We start from the raw sequence: 14,437 nt of genomic DNA on the forward strand, positions 1-14,437 counted from the left end.
AGGCCCTGCTCTCAGTTGGAGGAGGCTGCCCACTCTCAGGATAACTGTGCAAGTGTTCGTGTGTGTGCTGGAGGAGTGGAAACAGACTCCACGGATCTTTATGGGGGCACAGGTGTTCCCAGGTTAGGGATGTAGTTTAAACACCTCCACAAACCATAGAGAGGTCATCGCAAATACTTGGTTTTGGAGCCCAAACCACACTTTCCCCCGCACTCCCGCCTAGGCTTTCCATCAGGGAAGACAAGCAAAGGGATTCAATTAGAACCCAGGCGCTGCTGTCAGTTGGAGGAACTTCCCTGCACTCAGAATTCCAGAACACATTCTTAGGTGTGGGAGAGTTGTGCAGCCCCACTGCACCCAGATGAATGCAGGAAAAGGTGTTCCGTTTAGGGACAAGTCCTCTAAGTACTTCCTCAATGGATCAGGGGGCACTCACTGCTACGTGGCCTCCAAGCCCAACCCCCAGCTTTCCCTCATGGCCTGGCCTAAAAGAACACTCAGGGAACAGAAGCTAAGGGATACTAATAGAATCCAGGTACTGCTGTCAGTTTGAGGAACTTCCCCACACTCAGAATACAAGAAAACATCTTCGTGTGTGTGCTGGATGTAGGGAAACAGTCAAAGCATCTTTTAGGGGGCACATTTATTCCATGGTTGTGGGTTGTAGGTTAAAAACCCACATCCCATGGATAGGCTCTCGCTTATACTTGGTTTAGAGCCAACCCCCACTTTCCCCCACTCTCCAGCCTAAGCATGCCATCAGGGAAGACTAGCTAAGGGATACTTTTAGAACCCAGGCGCTGCTGTCATTTGGAGGAGCCTCCCCACAATCAGGATACCTGAGCACGTCTCCGTGTGTGTGCTGGAGGTGGGGAAACAGATTCCACGCATCTTTATGGGGCACAGGTGTTCCAAGGTTGGGGAAGTAGTTTAAAACCCTCCACTACCCACAGAGATGCACTCGCTAATACTTGGCTTTAGAGCCCATCCCCCACCATCGCTTACTGCTAGGCCTGGGAAAACACTTAGGGAAGTCAAGCTAAGGGATTCTATTACAACCCAGGTGCTGCTGTCTGTTGGAGGAACCTCCCCACACTCAGAACCCCAGAACACTTCTTCCTGTGTGTGCTGGACTTGGGGAAACATAGCACACGCATTTTCCAGGGGTCACAGTAATTCCCAAGTTGTGGGTTGTAGTTTAAACATCTCCACTACCCATGGAGAGGCACACGCTAATACTTAGTTTTAGATCCCAAATCCCACTTTCAACCACACACTGGCCTAGGCAAACCATCAGGGAAGACAAGCAAAGGGATTCTATTCAAACCAAGACGCTGATGTCAGTTGGAGGAACTACCCCACCCTCAGGATACTGGAACCCAACCTTGTGTGGTGGGAAGATTTGAAGCCCCACTCCACGCAGATGAATGGGTGCTCAGGTGTTTCCCTTTATGGAGAATTCATCTAAACACTTCCTCACTCCATCGGGGACACTCGCTACTATTTGGCCTCAAAGCCCAACCCCCAGGTTTCTCTCAGAGTCAGTCCTAGGGAAACACTCAGGGATTACAAGCTAAGGGATTCTATTAGTACCCAGCCGCTTCTGTCACCTGAAATTGCCAGCCCACACTCAGGATAGCAGAAAACTTCTTCATGTGTGTTCTGGTGGTGGGGATACAGAGTCCACGCTTTTTTCAAGGAGCACAGGTATTCCCATGTTGTGGGCTTTTGGTTAATAACCTCCAAATCCCATGGGGAGGCACTCGCTAATACTTGGATTTAGAGCCCAACCCACCCTTTCCCCAGCACTCCGTATCAGGCAACCAAACAGGGTAGACAAGTTAAACGATTTTATAAGAACCAAGGCCCTGCTCTCAGTTGGAGGAGGCTGCCCACTCTCAGGATAACTGTGCAAGTGTTCGTGTGTGTGCTGGAGGTGTGGAAACAGACTCCACGGATCTTTATGGGGGCACAGGTGTTCCCAGGTTAGGGATGTAGTTTAAACACCTCCACAAACCATAGAGAGGTCATCGCAAATACTTGGTTTTGGAGCCCAAACCACACTTTCCCCCGCACTCCCGCCTAGGCTTTCCATCAGGGAAGACAAGCAAAGGGATTCAATTAGAACCCAGGCGCTGCTGTCAGTTGGAGGAACTTCCCTGCACTCAGAATTCCAGAACACATTCTTAGGTGTGGGAGAGTTGTGCAGCCCCACTGCACCCAGATGAATGCAGGAAAAGGTGTTCCGTTTAGGGACAAGTCCTCTAAGTACTTCCTCAGTGGATCAGGGGGCACTCACTGCTACGTGGCCTCCAAGCCCAACCCCCAGCTTTCCCTCATGGCCTGGCCTAAAAGAACACTCAGGGAACAGAAGCTAAGGGATACTAATAGAATCCAGGTGCTGCTGTCAGTTTGAGGAACTTCCCCACACTCAGAATACAAGAACACATCTTCGTGTGTGTGCTGGATGTAGGGAAAGAGTCAAAGCATCTTTCAGGGAGCACATTTATTCCATGGTTGTGGGTTGTAGGTTAAAAACCCACATCCCATGGATAGGCTCTCGCTTATACTTGGTTTAGAGCCAACCCCCACTTTCCCCCACTCTCCAGCCTAGGCATGCCATCAGGGAAGACTAGCTAAGGGATACTTTTAGAACCCAGGCGCTGCTGTCATTTGGAGGAGCCTCCCCACAATCAGGATACCTGAGCACGTCTCCGTGTGTGTGCTGGAGGTGGGGAAACAGATTCCACGCATCTTTATGGGGCACAGGTGTTCCAAGGTTTGGGAAGTAGTTTAAAACCCTCCACTACCCACAGAGATGCACTCGCTAATACTTGGCTGTAGAGCCCATCCCCCACCATCGGTTACTGCTAGGCCTGGGAAAACACTTAGGGAAGTCAAGCTAAGGGATTCTATTACAACCCAGGTGCTGCTGTCTGTTGGAGGAACCTCCCCACACTCAGAAACCCAGAACACTTCTTCCTGTGTGTGCTGGACTTGGGGAAACATAGCACACGCATTTTCCAGGGGTCACAGTAATTCCCAAGTTGTGGGTTGTAGTTTAAACATCTCCACTACCCATGGAGAGGCACACGGTAATACTTAGTTTTAGATCCCAAATCCCACTTTCAACCACACACTGGCCTAGGCAAACCATCAGGGAAGACAAGCAAAGGGATTCTATTCAAACCAAGACGCTGATGTCAGTTGGAGGAACTACCCCACCCTCAGGATACTGGAACCCAACCTTGTGTGGTGGGGAGATTTGAAGCCCCACTCCACGCAGATGAATGGGTGCTCAGGTGTTTCCCTTTATGGAGAATTCATCTAAAGACTTCCTCAGTCCATCGGGGACACTCGCTACTATTTGGCCTCAAAGCCCAACCCCCAGGTTTCTCTCAGAGTCAGTCCTAGGGAAACACTCAGGGATTACAAGCTAAGGGATTCTATTAGTACCCAGCCGCTTCTGTCACCTGAAATTGCCAGCCCACACTCAGGATAGCAGAAAACTTCTTCATGTGTGTTCTGGTGGTGGGGATACAGAGTCCACGCTTTTTTCAAGGAGCACAGGTATTCCCATGTTGTGGGCTTTTGGTTAATAACCTCCAAATCCCATGGAGAGGCACTCGCTAATACTTGGATTTAGAGCCCAATCCACCCTTTCCCCAGCACTCCGTATCAGGCAACCAAACAGGGTAGACAAGTTAAGCGATTTTATAAGAACCAAGGCCCTGCTCTCAGTTGGAGGAGGCTGCCCACTCTCAGGATAACTGTGCAAGTGTTCGTGTGTGTGCTGGAGGTGTGGAAACAGACTCCACGGATCTTTATGGGGGCACAGGTGTTCCCAGTTTAGGGATGTAGTTTAAACACCTCCACAAACCATAGAGAGGTCATCGCAAATACTTGGTTTTGGAGCCCAAACCACACTTTCCCCCGCACTCCCGCCTAGGCTTTCCATCAGGAAAGACAAGCAAAGGGATTCAATTAGAACCCAGGCGCTGCTGTCAGTTGGAGGAACTTCCCTGCACTCAGAATTCCAGAACAGATTCTTAGGTGTGGGAGAGTTGTGCAGCCCCACTGCACCCAGATGAATGCAGGAAAAGGTGTTCCGTTTAGGGACAAGTCCTCTAAGTACTTCCTCAATGGATCAGGGGGCACTCACTGCTACGTGGCCTCCAAGCCCAACCCCCAGCTTTCCCTCATGGCCTGGCCTAAAAGAACACTCAGGGAACAGAAGCTAAGGGATACTAATAGAATCCAGGTGCTGCTGTCAGTTTGAGGAACTTCCCCACACTCAGAATACAAGAACACATCTTCGTGTGTGTGCTGGATGTAGGGAAACAGTCAAAGCATCTTTCAGGGGGCACATTTATTCCATGGTTGTGGGTTGTAGGTTAAAAACCCACATCCCATGGATAGGCTCTCGCTTATACTTGGTTTAGAGCCAACCCCCACTTTCCCCCACTCTCCAGCCTAGGCATGCCATCAGGGAAGACTAGCTAAGGGATACTTTTAGAACCCAGGCGCTGCTGTCATTTGGAGGAGCCTCCCCACAATCAGGATACCTGAGCACGTCTCCGTGTGTGTGCTGGAGGTGGGGAAACAGATTCCACGCATCTTTATGGGGCACAGGTGTTCCAAGGTTTGGGAAGTAGTTTAAAACCCTCCACTACCCACAGAGATGCACTCGCTAATACTTGGCTGTAGAGCCCATCCCCCACCATCGCTTACTGCTAGGCCTGGGAAAACACTTAGGGAAGTCAAGCTAAGGGATTCTATTACAACCCAGGTGCTGCTGTCTGTTGGAGGAACCTCCCCACACTCAGAACCCCAGAACACTTCTTCCTGTGTGTGCTGGACTTGGGGAAACATAGCACACGCATTTTCCAGGGGTCACAGTAATTCCCAAGTTGTGGGTTGTAGTTTAAACATCTCCACTACCCATGGAGAGGCACACGGTAATACTTAGTTTTAGATCCCAAATCCCACTTTCAACCACACACTGGCCTAGGCAAACCATCAGGGAAGACAAGCAAAGGGATTCTATTCAAACCAAGACGCTGATGTCAGTTGGAGGAACTACCCCACCCTCAGGATACTGGAACCCAACCTTGTGTGGTGGGGAGATTTGAAGCCCCACTCCACGCAGATGAATGGGTGCTCAGGTGTTTCCCTTTATGGAGAATTCATCTAAAGACTTCCTCAGTCCATCGGGGACACTCGCTACTATTTGGCCTCAAAGCCCAACCCCCAGGTTTCTCTCAGAGTCAGTCCTAGGGAAACACACAGGGATTACAAGCTAAGGGATTCTATTAGAACCCAGCCGCTTCTGTCACCTGAAATTGCCAGCCCACACTCAGGATAGCAGAAAACTTCTTCATGTGTGTTCTGGTGGTGGGGATACAGAGTCCACGCTTTTTACAAGGAGCACAGGTATTCCCATGTTGTGGGCTTTTGGTTAATAACCTCCAAATCCCATGGAGAGGCACTCGCTAATACTTGGATTTAGAGCCCAATCCACCCTTTCCCCAGCACTCCGTATCAGGCAACCAAACAGGGTAGACAAGTTAAGCGATTTTATAAGAACCAAGGCCCTGCTCTCAGTTGGAGGAGGCTGCCCACTCTCAGGATAACTGTGCAAGTGTTCGTGTGTGTGCTGGAGGTGTGGAAACAGACTCCACGGATCTTTATGGGGGCACAGGTGTTCCCAGTTTAGGGATGTAGTTTAAACACCTCCACAAACCATAGAGAGGTCATCGCAAATACTTGGTTTTGGAGCCCAAACCACACTTTCCCCCGCACTCCCGCCTAGGCTTTCCATCAGGAAAGACAAGCAAAGGGATTCAATTAGAACCCAGGCGCTGCTGTCAGTTGGAGGAACTTCCCTGCACTCAGAATTCCAGAACAGATTCTTAGGTGTGGGAGAGTTGTGCAGCCCCACTGCACCCAGATGAATGCAGGAAAAGGTGTTCCGTTTAGGGACAAGTCCTCTAAGTACTTCCTCAATGGATCAGGGGGCACTCACTGCTACGTGGCCTCCAAGCCCAACCCCCAGCTTTCCCTCATGGCCTGGCCTAAAAGAACACTCAGGGAACAGAAGCTAAGGGATACTAATAGAATCCAGGTGCTGCTGTCAGTTTGAGGAACTTCCCCATACTCCGAATACAAGAACACATCTTCCTGTGTGTGCTGGATGTAGGGAAAGAGTCAAAGCATTTTTCAGGGGGCACATTTATTCCATGGATGTGGGTTGTAGGTTAAAAACCCACATCCCATGGATAGGCTCTCGCTTATACTTGGTTTAGAGCCCAACCCCCACTTTCCCCCACTCTCCAGCCTAGGCATGCAATCAGGGAAGACAAGCTAAGGGATTCTTTTAGAACCCAGGCGCTGCTGTCATTTGGAGGAGCCTCCCCACAATCAGGATACCTGAGCACGTCTCCGTGTGTGTGCTGGAGGTGGGGAAACAGATTCCACGCATCTTTATGGGGCACAGGTGTTCCAAGGTTGGGGAAGTAGTTTAAAACCCTCCACTACCCACAGAGATGCACTCGCTAATACTTGGCTTTAGAGCCCATCCCCCACCATCGCTTACTGCTAGGCCTAGGAACACACTTAGGGAAGTCAAGCTAAGGGATTCTATTACAACCCAGGTGCTGCTGTGTGTTGGAGGAACCTCACCACACTCAGAACCCCAGAACACTTCTTCCTGTGTGTGCTGGACGTGGGGAAGCATAGCACACGCATTTTTCAGGGGTCACAGTAATTCCCAAGCTTTGGGTTGTAGTTTAAACATCTCCACTACCCATGGAGAGGCACACGCTAATACTTAGTTTTAGATCCCAAATCCCACTTTCAAACACACACTGGCCTAGGCAAACCATCAGGGAAGACAAGCAAAGGGATTCTATTCAAACCAAGACGCTGATGTCAGTTGGAGGAACTACCCCACCCTCAGGATACTGGAAGCCAACCTTGTGTGGTGGGGAGATTTGAAGCCCCACTCCACGCAGATGAATGGGTGCTCAGGTGTTTCCCTTTATGGAGAATTCATCTAAAGACTTCCTCAGTCCATCGGGGACACTCGCTACTATTTGGCCTCAAAGCCCAACCCCCAGGTTTCTCTCAGAGTCAGTCCTAGGGAAACACTCAGGGATTACAAGCTAAGGGATTCTATTAGAACCCAGCCGCTTCTGTCACCTGAAATTGCCAGCCCACACTCAGGATAGCAGGAAACTCCTTCATGTGTGTTCTGGTGGTGGGGATACAGAGTCCACGCTTTTTTCAAGGAGCACAGGTATTCCCATGTTGTGGGCTTTTGGTTAATAACCTCCAAATCCCATGGAGAAGCACTCGCTAATACTTGGATTTAGAGCCCAACCCACCCTTTCCCCAGCACTCCGTATCAGGCAACCAAACAGGGTAGACAAGTTAAGCGATTTTATAAGAACCAAGGCCCTGCTCTCAGTTGGAGGAGGCTGCCCACTCTCAGGATAACTGTGCAAGTGTTCGTGTGTGTGCTGGAGGTGTGGAAACAGACTCCACGGATCTTTATGGGGGCACAGGTGTTCCCAGGTTAGGGATGTAGTTTAAACACCTCCACAAACCATAGAGAGGTCATCGCAAATACTTGGTTTTGGAGCCCAAACCACACTTTCCCCCGCACTCCCGCCTAGGCTTTCCATCAGGGAAGACAAGCAAAGGGATTCAATTAGAACCCAGGCGCTGCTGTCAGTTGGAGGAACTTCCCTGCACTCAGAATTCCAGAACACATTCTTAGGTGTGGGAGAGTTGTGCAGCCCCACTGCACCCAGATGAATGCAGGAAAAGGTGTTCCGTTTAGGGACAAGTCCTCTAAGTACTTCCTCAATGGATCAGGGGGCACTCACTGCTACGTGGCCTCCAAGCCCAACCCCCAGCTTTCCCTCATGGCCTGGCCTAAAAGAACACTCAGGGAACAGAAGCTAAGGGATACTAATAGAATCCAGGTGCTGCTGTCAGTTTGAGGAACTTCCCCACACTCAGAATACAAGAACACATCTTCGTGTGTGTGCTGGATGTAGGGAAACAGTCAAAGCATCTTTCAGGGGGCACATTTATTCCATGGTTGTGGGTTGAAGGTTAAAAACCCACATCCCATGGATAGGCTCTCGCTTATACTTGGTTTAGAGCCAACCCCCACTTTCCCCCACTCTCCAGCCTAGGCATGCCATCAGGGAAGACTAGCTAAGGGATACTTTTAGAACCCAGGCGCTGCTGTCATTTGGAGGAGCCTCCCCACAATCAGGATACCTGAGCACGTCTCCGTGTGTGTGCTGGAGGTGGGGAAACAGATTCCACGCATCTTTATGGGGCACAGGTGTTCCAAGGTTTGGGAAGTAGTTTAAAACCCTCCACTACCCACAGAGATGCACTCGCTAATACTTGGCTGTAGAGCCCATCCCCCACCATCGCTTACTGCTAGGCCTGGGAAAACACTTAGGGAAGTCAAGCTAAGGGATTCTATTACAACCCAGGTGCTGCTGTCTGTTGGAGGAACCTCCCCACACTCAGAACCCCAGAACACTTCTTCCTGTGTGTGCTGGACTTGGGGAAACATAGCACACGCATTTTCCAGGGGTCACAGTAATTCCCAAGTTGTGGGTTGTAGTTTAAACATCTCCACTACCCATGGAGAGGCACACGGTAATACTTAGTTTTAGATCCCAAATCCCACTTTCAACCACACACTGGCCTAGGCAAACCATCAGGGAAGACAAGCAAAGGGATTCTATTCAAACCAAGACGCTGATGTCAGTTGGAGGAACTACCCCACCCTCAGGATACTGGAACCCAACCTTGTGTGGTGGGGAGATTTGAAGCCCCACTCCACGCAGATGAATGGGTGCTCAGGTGTTTCCCTTTATGGAGAATTCATCTAAAGACTTCCTCAGTCCATCGGGGACACTCGCTACTATTTGGCCTCAAAGCCCAACCCCCAGGTTTCTCTCAGAGTCAGTCCTAGGGAAACACTCAGGGATTACAAGCTAAGGGATTCTATTAGAACCCAGCCGCTTCTGTCACCTGAAATTGCCAGCCCACACTCAGGATAGCAGTTAACTTCTTCATGTGTGTTCTGGTGGTGGGGATACAGAGTCCACGCTTTTTTCAAGGAGCACAGGTATTCCCATGTTGTGGGCTTTTGGTTAATAACCTCCAAATCCCATGGAGAAGCACTCGCTAATACTTGGATTTAGAGCCCAACCCACCCTTTCCCCAGCACTCCGTATCAGGCAACCAAACAGGGTAGACAAGTTAAGCGATTTTATAAGAACCAAGGCCCTGCTCTCAGTTGGAGGAGGCTGCCCACTCTCAGGATAACTGTGCAAGTGTTCGTGTGTGTGCTGGAGGTGTGGAAACAGACTCCACGGATCTTTATGGGGGCACAGGTGTTTCCAGGTTAGGGATGTAGTTTAAACACCTCCACAAACCATAGAGAGGTCATCGCAAATACTTGGTTTTGGAGCCCAAACCACACTTTCCCCCGCACTCCCGCCTAGGCTTTCCATCAGGGAAGACAAGCAAAGGGATTCAATTAGAACCCAGGCGCTGCTGTCAGTTGGAGGAACTTCCCTGCACTCAGAATTCCAGAACACATTCTTAGGTGTGGGAGAGTTGTGCAGCCCCACTGCACCCAGATGAATGCAGGAAAAGGTGTTCCGTTTAGGGACAAGTCCTCTAAGTACTTCCTCAATGGATCAGGGGGCACTCACTGCTACGTGGCCTCCAAGCCCAACCCCCAGCTTTCCCTCATGGCCTGGCCTAAAAGAACACTCAGGGAACAGAAGCTAAGGGATACTAATAGAATCCAGGTGCTGCTGTCAGTTTGAGGAACTTCCCCACACTCAGAATACAAGAACACATCTTCGTGTGTGTGCTGGATGTAGGGAAACAGTCAAAGCATCTTTCAGGGGGCACATTTATTCCATGGTTGTGGGTTGTAGGTTAAAAACCCACATCCCATGGATAGGCTCTCGCTTATACTTGGTTTAGAGCCAACCCCCACTTTCCCCCACTCTCCAGCCTAGGCATGCCATCAGGGAAGACTAGCTAAGGGATACTTTTAGAACCCAGGCGCTGCTGTCATTTGGAGGAGCCTCCCCACAATCAGGATACCTGAGCACGTCTCCGTGTGTGTGCTGGAGGTGGGGAAACAGATTCCACGCATCTTTATGGGGCACAGGTGTTCCAAGGTTGGGGAAGTAGTTTAAAACCCTCCACTACCCACAGAGATGCACTCGCTAATACTTGGCTGTAGAGCCCATCCCCCACCATCGCTTACTGCTAGGCCTGGGAAAACACTTAGGGAAGTCAAGCTAAGGGATTCTATTACAACCCAGGTGCTGCTGTGTGTTGGAGGAACCTCACCACACTCAGAACCCCAGAACACTTCTTCCTGTGTGTGCTGGACGTGGGGAAGCATAGCACACGCATTTTTCAGGGGTCACAGTAATTCCCAAGCTTTGGGTTGTAGTTTAAACATCTCCACTACCCATGGAGAGGCACACGCTAATACTTAGTTTTAGATCCCAAATCCCACTTTCAAACACACACTGGCCTAGGCAAACCATCAGGGAAGACAAGCAAAGGGATTCTATTCAAACCAAGACGCTGATGTCAGTTGGAGGAACTACCCCACCCTCAGGATACTGGAAGCCAACCTTGTGTGGTGGGGAGATTTGAAGCCCCACTCCACGCAGATGAATGGGTGCTCAGGTGTTTCCCTTTATGGAGAATTCATCTAAAGACTTCCTCAGTCCATCGGGGACACTCGCTACTATTTGGCCTCAAAGCCCAACCCCCAGGTTTCTCTCAGAGTCAGTCCTAGGGAAACACTCAGGGATTACAAGCTAAGGGATTCTATTAGAACCCAGCCGCTTCTGTCACCTGAAATTGCCAGCCCACACTCAGGATAGCAGGAAACTCCTTCATGTGTGTTCTGGTGGTGGGGATACAGAGTCCACGCTTTTTTCAAGGAGCACAGGTATTCCCATGTTGTGGGCTTTTGGTTAATAACCTCCAAATCCCATGGAGAAGCACTCGCTAATACTTGGATTTAGAGCCCAACCCACCCTTTCCCCAGCACTCCGTATCAGGCAACCAAACAGGGTAGACAAGTTAAGCGATTTTATAAGAACCAAGGCCCTGCTCTCAGTTGGAGGAGGCTGCCCACTCTCAGGATAACTGTGCAAGTGTTCGTGTGTGTGCTGGAGGTGTGGAAACAGACTCCACGGATCTTTATGGGGGCACAGGTGTTTCCAGGTTAGGGATGTAGTTTAAACACCTCCACAAACCATAGAGAGGTCATCGCAAATACTTGGTTTTGGAGCCCAAACCACACTTTCCCCCGCACTCCCGCCTAGGCTTTCCATCAGGGAAGACAAGCAAAGGGATTCAATTAGAACCCAGGCGCTGCTGTCAGTTGGAGGAACTTCCCTGCACTCAGAATTCCAGAACACATTCTTAGGTGTGGGAGAGTTGTGCAGCCCCACTGCACCCAGATGAATGCAGGAAAAGGTGTTCCGTTTAGGGACAAGTCCTCTAAGTAATTCCTCAATGGATCAGGGGGCACTCACTGCTACGTGGCCTCCAAGCCCAACCCCCAGCTTTCCCTCATGGCCTGGCCTAAAAGAACACTCAGGGAACAGAAGCTAAGGGATACTAATAGAATCCAGGTGCTGCTGTCAGTTTGAGGAACTTCCCCACACTCAGAATACAAGAACACATCTTCGTGTGTGTGCTGGATGTAGGGAAACAGTCAAAGCATCTTTCAGGGGGCACATTTATTCCATGGTTGTGGGTTGTAGGTTAAAAACCCACATCCCATGGATAGGCTCTCGCTTATACTTGGTTTAGAGCCAACCCCCACTTTCCCCCACTCTCCAGCCTAGGCATGCCATCAGGGAAGACTAGCTAAGGGATTCTTTTAGAACCCAGGCGCTGCTGTCATTTGGAGGAGCCTCCCCACAATCAGGATACCTGAGCACGTCTCCGTGTGTGTGCTGGAGGTGGGGAAACAGATTCCACGCATCTTTATGGGGCACAGGTGTTCCAAGGTTGGGGAAGTAGTTTAAAACCCTCCACTACACACAGAGATGCACTCGCTAATACTTGGCTTTAGAGCCCATCCCCCACCATCGCTTACTGCTAGGCCTAGGAAAACACTTAGGGAAGTCAAGCTAAGGGATTCTATTACAACCCAGGTGCTGCTGTCTGTTGGAGGAACCTCCCCACACTCAGAACCCCAGAACACTTCTTCCTGTGTGTGCTGGACGTGGGGAAACATAGCACACGCATTTTTCAGGGGTCACAGTAATTCCCAATTTGTGGGTTGTAGTTTAAACATCTCCACTACCCATGGAGAGGCACACGCTAATACTTAGTTTTAGATCCCAAATCCCACTTTCAACCACACACTGGCCTAGGCAAACCATCAGGGAAGACAAGTAAAGGGATTCTATTCAAAGCAAGACGCTGATGTCAGTTGGAGGAACTACCCCACCCTCAGGATACTGGAACCCAACCTTGTGTGGTGGGGAGATTTGAAACCCCACTCCACGCAGATGAATGGGTGCTCAGGTGTTTCCCTTTATGGAGAATTCATCTAAATACTTCCTCAGTCAATCGGGGACACTCGCTACTATTTGGCCTCAAAGCCCAACCCCCAGGTTTCTCTCAGAGTCAGTCCTAGGGAAACACTCAGGGATTACAAGCTAAGGGATTCTATTAGTACCCAGCCGCTTCTTTCACCTGAAATTGCCAGCCCACACTCAGGATAGCAGAAAACTTCTTCATGTGTGTTCTGGTGGTGGGGATACAGAGTCCACGCTTTTTTCAAGGAGCACAGGTATTCCCATGTTGTGGGCTTTTGGTTAATAACCTCCAAATCCCATGGAGAGGCACTCGCTAATACTTGGATTTAGAGCCCAATCCACCCTTTCCCCAGCACTCCGTATCAGGCAACCAAACAGGGTAGACAAGTTAAACGATTTTATAAGAACCAAGGCCCTGCTCTCAGTTGGAGGAGGCTGCCCACTCTCAGGATAACTGTGCAAGTGTTCGTGTGTGTGCTGGAGGTGTGGAAACAGACTCCACGGATCTTTATGGGGGCACAGGTGTTCCCAGGTTAGGGATGTAGTTTAAAAACCTCCACAAACCATAGAGAGGTCATCGCAAATACTTGGTTTTGGAGCCCAAACCACACTTTCCCCCGCACTCCCGCCTAGGCTTTCCATCAGGGAAGACAAGCAAAGGGATTCAATTAGAACCCAGGCGCTGCTGTCAGTTGGAGGAACTTCCCTGCACTCAGAATTCCAGAACACATTCTTAGGTGTGGGAGAGTTGTGCAGCCCCACTGCACCCAGATGAATGCAGGAAAAGGTGTTCCCTTTAGGGAGAAGTCCTCTAAGTACTTCCTCAATGGATCAGGGGGCACTCACTGCTACGTGGACTCCAAGCCCAACCCCCAGCTATCCCTCATGGCCTGGCCTAAAAGAACACTCAGGGAACAGAAGCTAAGGGATACTAATAGAATCCAGGTGCTGCTGTCAGTTTGAGGAACTTCCCCACACTCAGAATACAAGAACACATCTTCGTGTGTGTGCTGGATGTAGGGAAAGAGTCAAAGCATCTTTCAGGGGGCACATTTATTCCATGGTTGTGGGTTGTAGGTTAAAAACCCACATCCCATGGATAGGCTCTCGCTTATACTTGGTTTAGAGCCCAACCCCCACTTTCCCCCACTCTCCAGCCTAGGCATGCCATCAGGGAAGGCAAGCTAAGGGATCCTTTTAGAACCCAGGCGCTGCTGTCATTTGGAGGAGCCTCCCCACAATCAGGATACCTGAGCACGTCTCCGTGTGTGTGCTGGAGGTGGGGAAACAGATTCCACGCATCTTTATGGGGCACAGGTGTTCCAAGGTTGGGGAAGTAGTTTAAAACCCTCCACTACCCACAGAGATGCACTCGCTAATACTTGGCTTTAGAGCCCATCCCCCACCATCGCTTACTGCTAGGCCTAGGAACACACTTAGGGAAGTCAAGCTAAGGGATTCTATTATAACCCAGGTGCTGCTGTCTGTTGGAGGAACCTCCCCACTCTCAGAACCCCAGAACACTTCTTCCTGTGTGTGCTGGACGTGGGGAAACATAGCACACGCATTTTTCAGGGGTCACAGTAATTCCCAAGTTGTGGGTTGTAGTTTAAACATCTCCACTACCCATGGAGAGGCACACGCTAATACTTAGTTTTAGATCCCAAATCCCACTTTCAACCACACACTGGCCTAGGCAAACCATCAGGGAAGACAAGCAAAGGGATTCTATTCAAACCAAGATGCTGATGTCAGTTGGAGGAACTACCCCACCCTCAGGATACTGGAACCCAACCTTGTGTGGT

The sequence above is a fragment of the Vicugna pacos genome, unplaced genomic scaffold (assembly GCF_048564905.1).
Source record: "Vicugna pacos unplaced genomic scaffold, VicPac4 scaffold_19, whole genome shotgun sequence".
NCBI lineage: Eukaryota > Metazoa > Chordata > Mammalia > Artiodactyla > Camelidae > Vicugna > Vicugna pacos.